The following is a 13,230-nucleotide window of genomic DNA, read 5'->3' as shown; positions in this document are numbered from 1 at the left end:
GTGGGGGGGGGGGTGTTAGTTTGGTTCCTGCAGGGATCTTCCCTGATACCAGCCACGCGGTGGGGGGAGGGATAAAGCACTCATCCCAGAGAATTCATGGCGGGTGGGGGGGGGGTGTTAGTTTGGTTCCTGCTGGGATCTTCCCTGATACCAGCCAGGCGGTGGGGGGAGGGATAAAGCACTCATCCCAGAGAATTGGATGGGGGGGGGGGGTGTTAACCTTCAGCAGCAGAAAACAAGCTAACAGGAAAACTGCAGCACGACGGGCTTTGCTTGGTATGTGGGAAAGCAGGGCGCAGAAGCCTAAAGACAGTGGCTTACCATGGCAGCATGCAAGGTGAATTCTGTTGCCCCGACCTGCGTCTGTGATCTCTAGCAGCAAAGCCACAGGCACTCAATATTAAGAGGCAAAATGCGACCTTGCACAGAAATCACATGTGCTATGTAATGTGAATAGTATACACCGTGAAAGAGTATAAGCATTGTTCTGAAAAATGTATCTTTTAAAAAAATTCTCTCCTTTTTTCACTCCCTCCAGCAGGTGCAAATGTTTCAAGCCTCCCTCCTCCTTCCCGAAGGCTATCCCAGATAAGGCGTCGTAAAAAAAAAACGAGAGAAGAGATGTTTTCCGAAATCATGCAATCCACCAGGAATGAAAGAGCTCATCTGAATGAGTGGAAGGAGACGGTTTGCAAGTATAGGAAAGAAGCCAGTGACCGTGAGGACAGGAGGGACCAACGTGAGGACATGAGGGACCAACGTGAGGACATGAGGGACCAACGTGAGGACAGAAGGGACCAACGTGAGGAGAGGAGAGACGCTCGAGATGAGAGGTGGCGGCAGGAAGATCAGAGGAGTCGGGAAGCAACGCTGGGGCTGCTGCGTGAGCAAACAGACATGCTCCGGCGTCTGGTGGAGCTTCAGGAACGGCTGCTGGAGAACCGAGTGCCGCTACAGCCCCTGTATAACCCCCCTACCTCCTCACCATGTTCCATAGCCTCCACACCCAGACGTGTAAGAACACGGGGGGGGAGGCTCCATACACCCTCCCATTCCACCCCAGTGGACAGCCCAAGCAAAAGGCTGCCATTTTTTTAACCTTTTTTTACTGGGCTTTTCCTTCCCGCTGATCCTCCTCCCAAACCCCACTCAGGTTCTGTGCCGCTACAGCCCCTGTATAACCCCCCTACCTCCTCACCATTTTCCATAGCCTCCCCACCCAGATGTGTAAGAACACGGGGGGGGAGGCTCCGTACACCCTCCCATTCCACCCCAGTGGACAGCCCAAGCAAAAGGCTGCCATTTTCTTAACCTTTTTTTACTGGGCTTTTCCTTCCCGCTGATCCTCCTCCCAAACCCCACTCAGGTTCTGTGCCGCTACAGCCCCTGTATAACCCCCCTACCTCCTCACCATTTTCCATAGCCTCCCCACCCAGATGTGTAAGAACACGGGGGGGGAGGCTCCGTACACCCTCCCATTCCACCCCAGTGGACAGCCCAAGCAAAAGGCTGCCATTTTCTTAACCTTTTTTTACTGGGCTTTTCCTTCCCGCTGATCCTCCTCCCAAACCCCACTCAGGTTCTCTCCCTCTTTTTATAATCAATTCATAAAGAATAAATGATTTTTAAACAATGGTGACTTTATTTCCTTTGAAAGCAAGCTGGGGGAAGGGGGAGGGTGGGTTCCTTACAGAGAATGAGTCAATAAAGGGGGCGGGTTTTCAGGAAGGATAAACAAACATAAATTTCACACTGTAGCCTGGCCAGTCATGAAACTGGTTTTCAAAGCTTCCCTAATGCGCAGCGCTTCATCGTGTGCTCTTCTAATCGCCCTGGTGTCTGGCTGCGAGTAATCAGCAGCCAGGCGATTTGCCTCAGCCTCCCACCCTGCCATAAAGGTCTCCCCCTTGCTCTCACAGAGATTGTGAAGCACACAGCAAGCAGTAATAACAATGGGGATATTGGTTTGGCTGAGGTCTGAGCGAGTCAATAAGGATCGCCAGCGACCTTTTAAACGGCCAAATGCACATTCTACCACCATTCTGCACTTGCTCAGCCTGTAGTTGAACAACTCCTGACTCCTGTCCAGGCTGCCTGTGTATGGCTTCATGAGCCATGGCATTAAGGGGTAGGCTGGGTCCCCAAGAATAACAATTGGCATTTCAACATCCCCCACGGTTATTTTCTGGTCCGGAAAGTAAGTCCCTTGCTGCAGCCGTTTAAACAGATTGGTGTTCCTGAAGACGCGAGCGTCATGAACCCTTCCCGGCCAGCCCACATGGATGTTGGTGAAACGTCCCTTGTGATCCACAAGTGCTTGCAGCACCATTGAGAAGTACCCCTTGCGGTTTATGTACTGGGTACCCTGGTGCTCCGGTGCCAAGATAGGAATATGGGTTCCATCTATTGCCCCACCACAGTTAGGGAATCCCATTGCAGCAAAGCCATCCACTATGACCTGCACATTTCCCAGAGTCACTACCTTTCGTAGCAGCACCTCCGTGATTGCTTTGGCTACTTGCATCACAGCAGCCCCCACAGTAGATTTGCCCACTCCAAATTGATTCCCGACTGACCGGTAGCTGTCTGGCGTTGCAAGCTTCCACAGGGCTATCGCCACTCGCTTCTCAACTGTGAGGGCTGCTCTCATCTTGGTATTCTGGCGCTTCAGGGCAGGGGAAAGCAAGTCACAAAGTTCCATGAAAGTGCCCTTACGCATGCGAAAGTTTCTCAGCCACTGGGAATCGTCCCACACCTGCAACACTATGCGGTCCCACCAGTCTGTGCTTGTTTCCCGGGCCCAGAATCGGCGTTCAAAGCCTATAACCTGGCCCATTAACATCATAATCTCCAAAGCACCGGGGCCCGCGGTCTCAGAGAATTCTGTGTCCGTGTCCATGTCCTCATCACGCTGGTCGCTGCGCTGCAATCGCCGCCTCCTCCTCCTCCTCGCCTCTTTTTTCTGGTCCTGTGTAAGCATAAACTCCACGAGAAAGCGCGAGGTGTTTATAATGTTCAAGACTGCGTTCTGGAGCACAACGGGATCCATGCTTGATGCAGAATGGAGTCTGCAGAGTTCACTCAGGAAAAAAGGCGCGAAATGGTTGTCTGCCGTTGCTTTCAGGGAGGGAGGGGGAGGCTGTACCCAGAACTACCTGCGACAATGTTTTTTGCCCCATCATGCACTGGGGTCTCAACCCAGAATTCCAAGGGGGGTGGAGACTGCGGGAACTATGGGATAGCTATGTAAAAGCTACCCACAATGCAACGCTCTGGAAATCGATGCTACTATGGTAGCTTGGACGCACACCACCGAATTAATGGTGCCTAGTGTGGCCGAATACATTCGAATTTATAAAATCGGTTTCCTAAATTCGAATTATATAAATTCGAATTAATCCTGTAGTGTAGACATACCCTTAGAGACCCAGCTCCTGGAGTTCTGTGATGACGTGAGAATCTTAGCTGTCATTTTGTAAAGAACGAGGTACGTTTTTAGCAGGAAAGCTTGAAAAGATGAAGCCTAAAGGCTCAAACACCAGAAGGCAAATGAAAAAGACCCCCAAACTTACTATTTCCAAAAATCTCATTTTTTTCCCCAGCCCATCTCTTTATTTTGGGGGTACCTGACTCGCTATTTGTGAATGCTTGGAATTGGTGATATTGTTCTAAGCATTTGAAAAATGGCTTCTCGGCTATGCTGTCACATATTTTACTAATTTAAATTGCATAACTGCCTGCAGTGCTAATAAATTGTGCAACTATTGGGCAACTCTATAGCATGATAACTAGTGGGGCAGGCTTGCCCTCGGCAAAGTATTCTTTGGGCCACACCCAACAAGATCAAAGAGGGAAGGGCTGGCAAAATAAAAAATAGATATACATAATAAATAGGGCTGTCAATGAATTGCAGTTAACTCACGCGATTAACTCAAAAAATTAATCGTGATTAATCGCAGTTTTAATCGCACTGTTAAACAATAGAATACTAATTGAAATATATTAAACATTTTGGATGTTTTTCTACATTTTCACATATATTGTATGCTGTGTTGTAATTGAAATCAAATTGTATAATTTTATTACAAATATTTGCACTGTAAAAATGATAAACAAAAGAAATAGTATTTTTCAATTCACCTCTTACAAGTACTGTAGTGCAATCTTTGTTGTGAAAGTGCAATTTACAAATGTAGATTTTGTTGTTGTTACATAACTGCACTCAGAAACAAAACAATGTAAAACTTCAAAGCCTACAAGTCCACTCAGTCCTACTTCTTGTTCAGACAAACAAGTTTGTTTGCATTTACAGGAGATAATGCTGCCATCTTCTTATTTACAATGTCACCAGAAAATGAGAACAGGCGTTTGCATGACACTTTTGTAACCGGCATTGCAAGAAATTTACGTGCCAGATATGCTAAACATTCGTATGCCCCTTCATGCTTTGGCCACCATTCCAGAGGAAATGCTTCCATGCTAATGACGATCGTTAAAAAAATAATGCGTTAATTAAATTTGTGACTGAACTCCTTGGGGGAGAATTGTATGACCCCTGCTCTGTTTTATCTGCGTTCTGCCATATATTTCATGTTATAGTGGTCTTGGATGATGACCCAGCACATGTTGTTCATTTTAAGGACACTTTCACTGCAGATTTCAGAAAACATAAAGAAGGTACCAATGTGAGATTTCTAAAGATAGCTACAGCACTCGACCCAAGGTTTAAGAATCTGAAGTGCCTTCCAAAATCTGAGAGGGATGAGGTGTGGAGCATGCTTTCGGAAGTCTTAAAAGAGCAACACTGCGATGCGGAAACTACAGATCCTGAACCACCAAAATAGAAAATCAACCTTCTGCTGGTGGCATCTGACTCAGATAATGAAAATGAGCATGCGTCGGTCCGCACTGCTTTGGATGGTTATCAAGCAGAACCCGTCATCAGCATGGACGCATATCCATTGGAATGGTGGTTGAAGCATGAAGGGACATATGAATCTTTAGCGCATCTGGGACGTAAATATCTTGCAATGCCAGCTACAACAGTGCCATGCGAACGCCTGTTCTCACTTTCAGGTGACATTGTAAACAAGAAGCAGGCAGCATTATCTCCTGCAAATGTAAACAAGCTTGTTGGTCTGAGTTATTGGCTGAACAAGAAGTAGGACTGAGTGGACTTGCAGGCTCTAAAATTTTACATTGTTTTATTTTGGGATTCAGGTTTTTTTGTACATAATTCTACATTTGTATGTTCAACTTTCATGATAAAGAGATGTCATTACAGTATTTGTATTAGGTGAATTGAAAAATATGATTTGTTTTACAGTGCAAATACTTGTAATCAAACATAAATATAAAGTGAGCACTGTACACTTTGTATAGTGTTGTAATTTAAATCGATATATTTGAAAATGTAGAAAACATCCAAAAATATTTAATCGTTTGACAGCACTAATAATAAATCACATCCTTGACAGCTGTTCCTAAATAAAACATAGGACTGAATATGCATAAATTCAATTCAAACAACAGTAATTAACTCTAAAGTTGCATTTGTTTCCCTTCTTTTTCTTCTTCTTCCCCTTTGCATTCCTTTAGGCCCTCCTTCCCTCTCTCACATTCTTTTCTTAATTATTTACAATGGTGCCATATGCGTCCACAGCAAGTTGCCAACATGTCTGAAAACATAAGAACATAGGACCCCTGCACCCAGACTGGATCTGACCAATGGTCCACCTAGTCCAGTGATCATTCTCCAACACTGCTTAGTACCAGATGTCTCAGAGGGAGCTGCAAGAAACCCCCAAATGGACAATTATGGAATAACCTTCCCCTATGAGAAATTTCTTCCTAATCCCTTGACAATTAATTGACCATATTCTGCTCTCGGTTATTTTGATATAAACCCCAAGTAGCTCTATTGACATGTGCAATTTATTGAGTTGAAGGGAAAATAATATTTAATACAATGGATGTGGGCGGTAGTCATGAATTGACTTGATCCTCCAAGTGAAGTCAATGGGAGTATTGCCCAAGTAAGGGCTGCAGGATAGAACTCAGTGTAGGGCAGGGGTTCTCAAACAGGGGGTCGGGATCCCTGAGGGGGTCGCGAGGTTATTACATGGGGGGGTCACGAGCTGTCACCCCAAACCCCGCTTTCCCTCCAGCATTTATAATGGTGTTAAATATATAAAAAAGTGTTTTTAATTTATAAGAGGGGTCGCACTCAGAGGCTTGCTATGTGAAAGGGGTCACCGGTACAAAAGTTTGAGAACCACTGGTGTAGGGGATCAACTCTCAGATTTGACATGTGGTGAATACCCCTTCCTACATGGGATTGGGGGTAAGGGTGAGCCACATCTGTGACATCACCATCTGTCGAGGATAACTGGGTACAGGAACACAGTGAGGCTAGCGAATGCATTTGGGGAAAATGAGTAAACACACATCACCCCCCTGAGCAATCAATAGGGAACCCATGCAAAAAGTAAGGCAGCCCAAGACACTTAGGGGGGAAAAAAGTGGCTCTCCTACGTAACTCCACTACCTAGCTCAGGGATCAGCAACCTTTCAGAAGTGGTGTGCCGAGCAGGGCCGGCTCTAACTTTTTTGCCGCCCCAAGCCAAAAAAAAAAGAGTGCCGCCCTTCATAGCGCCGCCATAACACACACGCTCAGCATCGCGACGCCACCTCCCCAGCCCGCCGCGGAGCACTGCCGAACCCCCCAGCTCCCCCGTGGAGCCCCGCTGAACCCCCCAGCCCCCCGCGGAGCGCCGCGCAGCCGAACGGCCCCCCCGCGGAGCGCCGCTGAACGCTGTGCCGCCAAACCCCCCCACCGAGCGCTGCTGAACACCCCCCCCACGAAGCGCTGCGCTGCTGAACCCCCCGCCGAGCGCCGCGCTGCCGAACCCCCCCGCCGCCACACACACCTCCTGCTGAGCACCGCGCTGCCAAACACCCCCACGGCCGAGCTGCGCTGCCGAACACCCCCCCCCCGCAGAGCGCCCCGCCGCGCCGCCACCCCCCCCCGCAGAGCGCTGCTGCCGAATCCCACCCCCCGTGCGCCCAGCCGCCGAAACAAAAACAACCCACCCCACCCCCAGCGCCGCCCGACCGAACCCAAAAAAACCCAAAACCCTGAGCGCCCCCCCGCCACCCCAAGATTGGCCGCCCCTTACCAGGTGCCGCCCCAAGTACGTGCTTGGTCGGATGGTGCCTGGAGCCGGCCCTGGTGCCGAGTCTTCATTTATTCACACTAATTTAAGGTTTTGCGTGCCAGTAATACATTTTAACGTTTTTAAAGGTCTCTTTCTATAAGTCTATAATATATAATTAAACTATTGTTGTATGTAAAGTAAATAAGGTTTTTAAAATGTTTAAGAAGCTTCATTTAAAATTAAATTAAAATGCAGAACCCCCCTGGACTGGTGACCAGGACCCGGGCAGTGTGAGTGCCACTGCAAATCAGCTCGTGTGCCGCAGGTTGCCTACCCCTGACCTAGCTTCTAGTCCCCTTTTCAGGACATATATGGCTTGCACTTGAGTTCATGCTGTCTGCCAGAATGGCTGCCTTGTTGACTTTTTTGCCAGGATAGGTTATTGGCCTATCACTCCACCCCAAACGTGGAAGACCAATGGACTGCTTTCCATCTCGTCCCTACCCTTTTGACATGTCTGGCTTGTGTAGCCCTACCGGGAGTTTAAACTTCTTCAGGCCTAGCTCACAGGGTCATTGGAACACACAAGCCTTCCCACTGCGGCAAGGTGCAGTCCCTGTGGTTACCAACAATGTATATGATTTTTTAACAAATGACAAGATTCATCACAGTGCCCAATAATCCCTTATCTCTAACCTAAACTGTAATCTGACGGCCTGGGAAGGATTCCGATTCGCCTTCATGCAGCGGTCTTTAGCTCCCCCTAATGTTCATCTGCTGCGTGAAACATGAGAAACAAACGTGACTGCAGTTGGAAAGCTTCTTGTGTTGCTACTTGCATTATGCAGTGCAGGGGGGGTCTAGTTTTGTGACAGTAAATAGTACTATGCAAAGATGCACAAAAACAACACATCCAGCAAAATGGCCCATCCTGCAAGATGTTGAGCAAACAGCATAAAAGCCAGAACATAGATGAGGTTTTAAAACTTATTTTCATGTACATTGCTCTGTTACATTAGAATGAGAGAGAAATATATTTTTAAAATAAAAAAGTGTCCCTTGAAAGTAATGCTTGTATTCATTTAATTCTCAGACAATCAAATCTCAGTAGCCACCAAACCAAGTACAAAAAAAGAAGCAACATATTTGTTAAATGTAACAAACTCAGTAATTATAATCCATACAGAGATCATCTATATTAAAGCCAATTCTGCTCTTTGCCATGAGTGTATCTGAGAGCAGAATTTAGGGTCTGACCCTGCAATCACTAACTTTGATCATATGAGCAGTCTCCCTTAAGTCAATGGGGGACTATGCATGTGAATAACTTATATGTTGTTCGCAGTGGTATTGGAGCCGTGTTGGTCCCCGGATATTAGAGCAAGGTGGGTGAGGTAATGTCTTTTTATCTCCAACCACACACCCCTCGTTGTCACCTGCCACCCCACACTGGAACCCCTATGGAGTATCATTAAACAATTACAATCCATACAAGAAATCTTTCCTGAGCCCCCTCTTCTGGCCTTCAAACAATCCAAGACACGCCAACTCAAAGTGACACCAATCCCTGCAATAATAACAGATGCAAGACCTGCAGACATATCTCCACTGCTAACATGATCAACACCCTCCCCCACAACACACCTTTCAAGATCCATAGGTCCTACACAGGCCTATATACCTCGTGCAGTGCACTAAATGCCCCAATATGTGGCTGAAACGAGACAATCACTACGCTCTCAAATGAACTCATACAGAATAATGATAAAAGACAAAAATACTGTCCCCCATAAGAACGGCCGTACTGGGTCAGACCAAAGATCCATCCATCCCAGTATCCTGCCTACTGACAGTGGCCAATGCCAGGTGCCCCAGAGGAAGTGAACCTAACAGGTAATGATCAAGTGATCTCTCTCCTGCCGTCCATCTCCACCCTCTGACAAACAGAGGCTAGGGACACCATTCCTTACCCATCCCGGCCAATAGCCACTAATGGACTTAACCTCCATGAATTTATACAGTTCTCTTTTAAACCCTGTTATAGTCCTAGCCTTCACAACCTCCTCAGGCAAGGAGTTCCACAAGTTGGCTTAACACTTTTCACAGAACAATCCCTCCATATCTGACCTCTCAGTCCTTGTCCTCAACGGAAACATGCACAACACTTTCAAAAGAGGAGCCTGGGATCTTAAATTCATTACTCTGCTGGACATCAAAAATATGGAGTTAATAAAGATACTGGCTTTATGGCTCATTACAACAATTTGTAACGCACTCACCCTCCTTTGTCCTATGACTGTAGATGTCTTAACCGCCACCTTGAACGGTCTCTTGCAAGATGTGTTAACTCCTTATCTGTTGCACCCTTGTATTTAGCTGTGACACTCAGTACCTTTCCCAGACCTGAAGAAGAGCTCTGTGTAAGCTTGAAAGCTTGTCTGTTTTACCAACAGAAGTTGGTCCAATATAAGAAGTTACCTCACCCACCTTATCTTTTTACATATATGTGTGTGTTTGCAATATTGGACTCTTAATTTTTAGCGACACATCCAGCAGAATTTGTCTATATATACCTCATTCTTCTTCGTTCAGTGTCACTGTATGTCACACAGCAGACTCCATATATTTGTCACCAAATGAGTTTGTAAGCTTTTGATGGGCTAGTCTACACTGGCAACGTTAAAGCCTCTACAAGGGGCGTAGCTCCCAGCGCTGGTGCACTGTCTACACTGGCGCTTTACAGCGCTGAAACTTGCTGTGCTCAGGGGTATGTTTTTTCACACCCCTGAGCGAGAAAGGTGCAGCGCTGGAACGTGCCAGTGCAGACAAGCCCTAAGAGATGAATGCAGTAATGCAGTATTCCTTAGCAATGGCTGATGCAGTGATTTATCTGTGCAACTTCTGCAACACACAAAGGTCTTGGAGCTTTGGACCAATATAAACAGCATGTCATCGTGTATTAAGCAAACGATAATCAAAACCACAGAAAAACAAGGGGAAGAAAATATACCTCCTGGCTGAGCAGTTACTCAACACGTGGAACCAAGGACGAAAAGTCTGCTCTCAGATGTGTATGCATGCACATCCATGGGCAGAATGTCACCCACAGAACGGATAACAGAGAGGAGTGGGGAATGTTATTCCCTTCCCTGTGACAAATAAATCACCTTGCTTTAACGGCTACCAAGTTTGCACCAATATAGGGTCTTAATTGCCCTTCTCTGCACCTACCCATCCGCTGCCTTTCAGGTTCCTCCTGACCTCCCTGCCATTTTCTATGTAAGGAATACCAGCTGGCTATGAGATAAAAATCTCTTTATCTGCCAGCCAGCATGCACATCCTGCTGTGTTATCTTGCAGTGCAGTGTGGGGGAGAACACCCAACATTCCCACAGGATCTCCATGGCCACAGCAGCATGTAATGGAGTGAGGTGCAAGGCTGGTGTGAAATACACTATGGGCATGGCTACACTTGTGAGTTAGAGCGCATTAAAGCAGCCCAGTGCACTCTAACTCACGTGTCCACACTGGCAAGGCACGTAGAGTGCTCTGACTCCGCGGCTAGAGCGCTCGTGGTAATCCACCTCGGCGAGTGGAATAACGTTTGATGCGCCCCCACTGGAGCGCCGCAGCACCAGTGTGGACGCCCTGGTCTAACGTGCTCTGATCGGCCTCCAGAAGTGTCCCACAATGCCTGTTCTAGCCACTCTGGTCATCACTTTGAACTCTACTGCCCTGCCCTCAGGTAACCAACCATCAGACCCACTCTTTAAATTCTCTGGGAATTTTGAAAATCCCCTTCCTGTTTGCTCAGCCAGGCGTGGAGTGCTCTCAGCGCATCTTTCCAGGTGACCATGCCTCCACGCACCAGGTGATCCCCAGTATGGAGCAATGGTGAGGTGCTGGACTTCATCAGTGTTTGGGGGGAGGAAGCTGTCCAGTCCCAGCTGCACTCCAGCCGTAGGAATTACGATATCAAGGGACATGATGGAAAGGGGCCATGACCGGGACGCACTGCCGTGCAGGATTAAAGTGAAGGAGCTGCGGAATGCCCGCAAGGCAAACCGCCACTCTGGTGCTGCCCCCGCAACCTGCCGTTTCAACAAAGAGCTGGACGCGATAATTGGGGGCGACCCCACCTCCACTCCGAGTACCACCATGGACACTTCAGAGCCAAGTTCAACAAGGCAGGAGGAGGAGGAGGAAAGCAGGAGCGAGGGTGCTGAGGAGGAGGAAGACACCCCGGAATCCCTAGATGCATGCAGCCAGGAGCTGTTCTCAAGCCAGGAGGAAGGTAGCCAGTCGCAGTGGCTGGGGCTTGGGGAAGGACAAACACCAGAGGAGGTGTCCGGTAAGCGGCTTTTATTTTGGGAAGGAAGTTATTCAGTGCAGGCTCTTGGAGCAAGGAGGGTTAGGGCTGCATGCATGCCTAGATGCGGAATAGGGCGTTGATGTGCTCTCTCACATCGCGGTTATCAGCCTCAGTGATCTCTTCAAAGGTCTCATGCAGAAGCTGGGCAATGCGCTTGCGCAGGTTCCTTGGCAGAGCTACTGTGGTCCTTGTCCCAGTCAGGCTAACATGTCCGTGCTACTGTGCCGTGAGGGGCGGGGGGACCATTGCTGCACACAGGCAAGCTGCATATGGGCCAGGGCGGAAGCCGCATTGTAGTAGAAGACCCTCCCTTGCTTCCCAGGTAACTCTCAGCAGCGAGATATCTTCCAGGACGAACTCCTGTGGAAAATGTGGGGACAGTGTTCAGTATAGGGGCCCCCTGCAGCTGTTGGCTCTCCCCAACCCAGAGGACAGTACAGCCGTGAAACAATCACTCCCCCTTGACCCTGTGCTTACTCTCCATTTTGGGGCTCCCGTGGGTTATGTGCGCTCACTTTGGGATGGGTAAATTATGCTATTGTGTAGATTGTGTTTGCCCTTAAGTACAGGGGAATCATTTGCTCTGTCTGGTGTGAACAATGCTGCCTTTGTTAAGTTTTGCATTTTGGCTTTACAGATGCAACCTTGAGATCTCAGCCATTCTTGTTATCACCGTCCGAAAGCCTCCAAAGAATTAGGAAGAGGCCACGTAGAAGCAAAGAAGACATGCTGCATGAAGTAATGCAGCAGTCCCTTAACGAGAATCTAAAAGTGCAGGAGTGGAGGGAGAGTAAAAGGAGGGTCCGCCACCAGAATGCGGATCGCTGGCACAAAAGCGCAGAGCTCCGGCAGCAAAGCACGGATCGGCTGATAAGAATCATGGAGCGCCAAGCGGACTTGATCCAGGCGCTTGTAGCCATGCAGGCAGAGCGCTACTGCCCCTGCCCCCTCCTACAGCCCTTGTCCCAAAACTCTTTCCCTTGTGCCCCCATGTCACCTCCAACCCACTTTCCCCAACATCCAGGTTCTTATCGCCACCAGCTGCCTCCAACAACTGTAGCTTCACCACCCAGCCCTGCAAACTACCACCCTTACCCACCGCACTCAACCCCCATCCCCATGCAGTACAGCCAGCCTGAAGTGCAGCACTCATTGCACAGCACTCCAGACAGGAAGGCTGAGTATGATAACAGGACATACGCAAATCTGTGATTGTACCGTTCCCCACCCCCCTTGCCCTGTCTGTTTCCCAAGCAGTTGTGTTTCTTTTCAATAAATGGATTTTTTGGCTTTGAAAACATTCTTTATTATTGCATAAAGTAAAAGATACCTTAGCCCAGGAAAGCAACAGGCACTGCAAGTCAGCGTAGCAAACACAGATTCCTACTAACATTGGAACCACTGCACTTCACTCCCGTGCAGGCCACCAGACATTACTGGTGGCTTTCAGCCTCAAATTGCTCCCTCAAGGCATCCCTAATCCTTGCAGCCCCACACTGGGCCCCTCTAATAGCCCTGCTCTCTGGCTGTTCAAATTCAGCCTCCAGGTGTTAAACCTCTGAGTTCCATGCCTGAGTGAATCTTTCACCCTTCCCTTCACAAATGTTATGGAGGGTACAGCACGCGGATATAACCGTGGGGATGTTGTCATCGGCCAGGTCCAGCTTCCCATACAGAGAACGCCAGCGGCCCTTTAAATAG

The sequence above is a fragment of the Emys orbicularis genome, chromosome 24 (genome assembly GCF_028017835.1).
Source record: "Emys orbicularis isolate rEmyOrb1 chromosome 24, rEmyOrb1.hap1, whole genome shotgun sequence".
In the NCBI taxonomy this organism is placed as follows: domain Eukaryota; kingdom Metazoa; phylum Chordata; order Testudines; family Emydidae; genus Emys; species Emys orbicularis.
The sequence above is the reverse complement of the archived record's forward strand: the minus strand, read 5'-3'. Positions refer to the sequence as shown.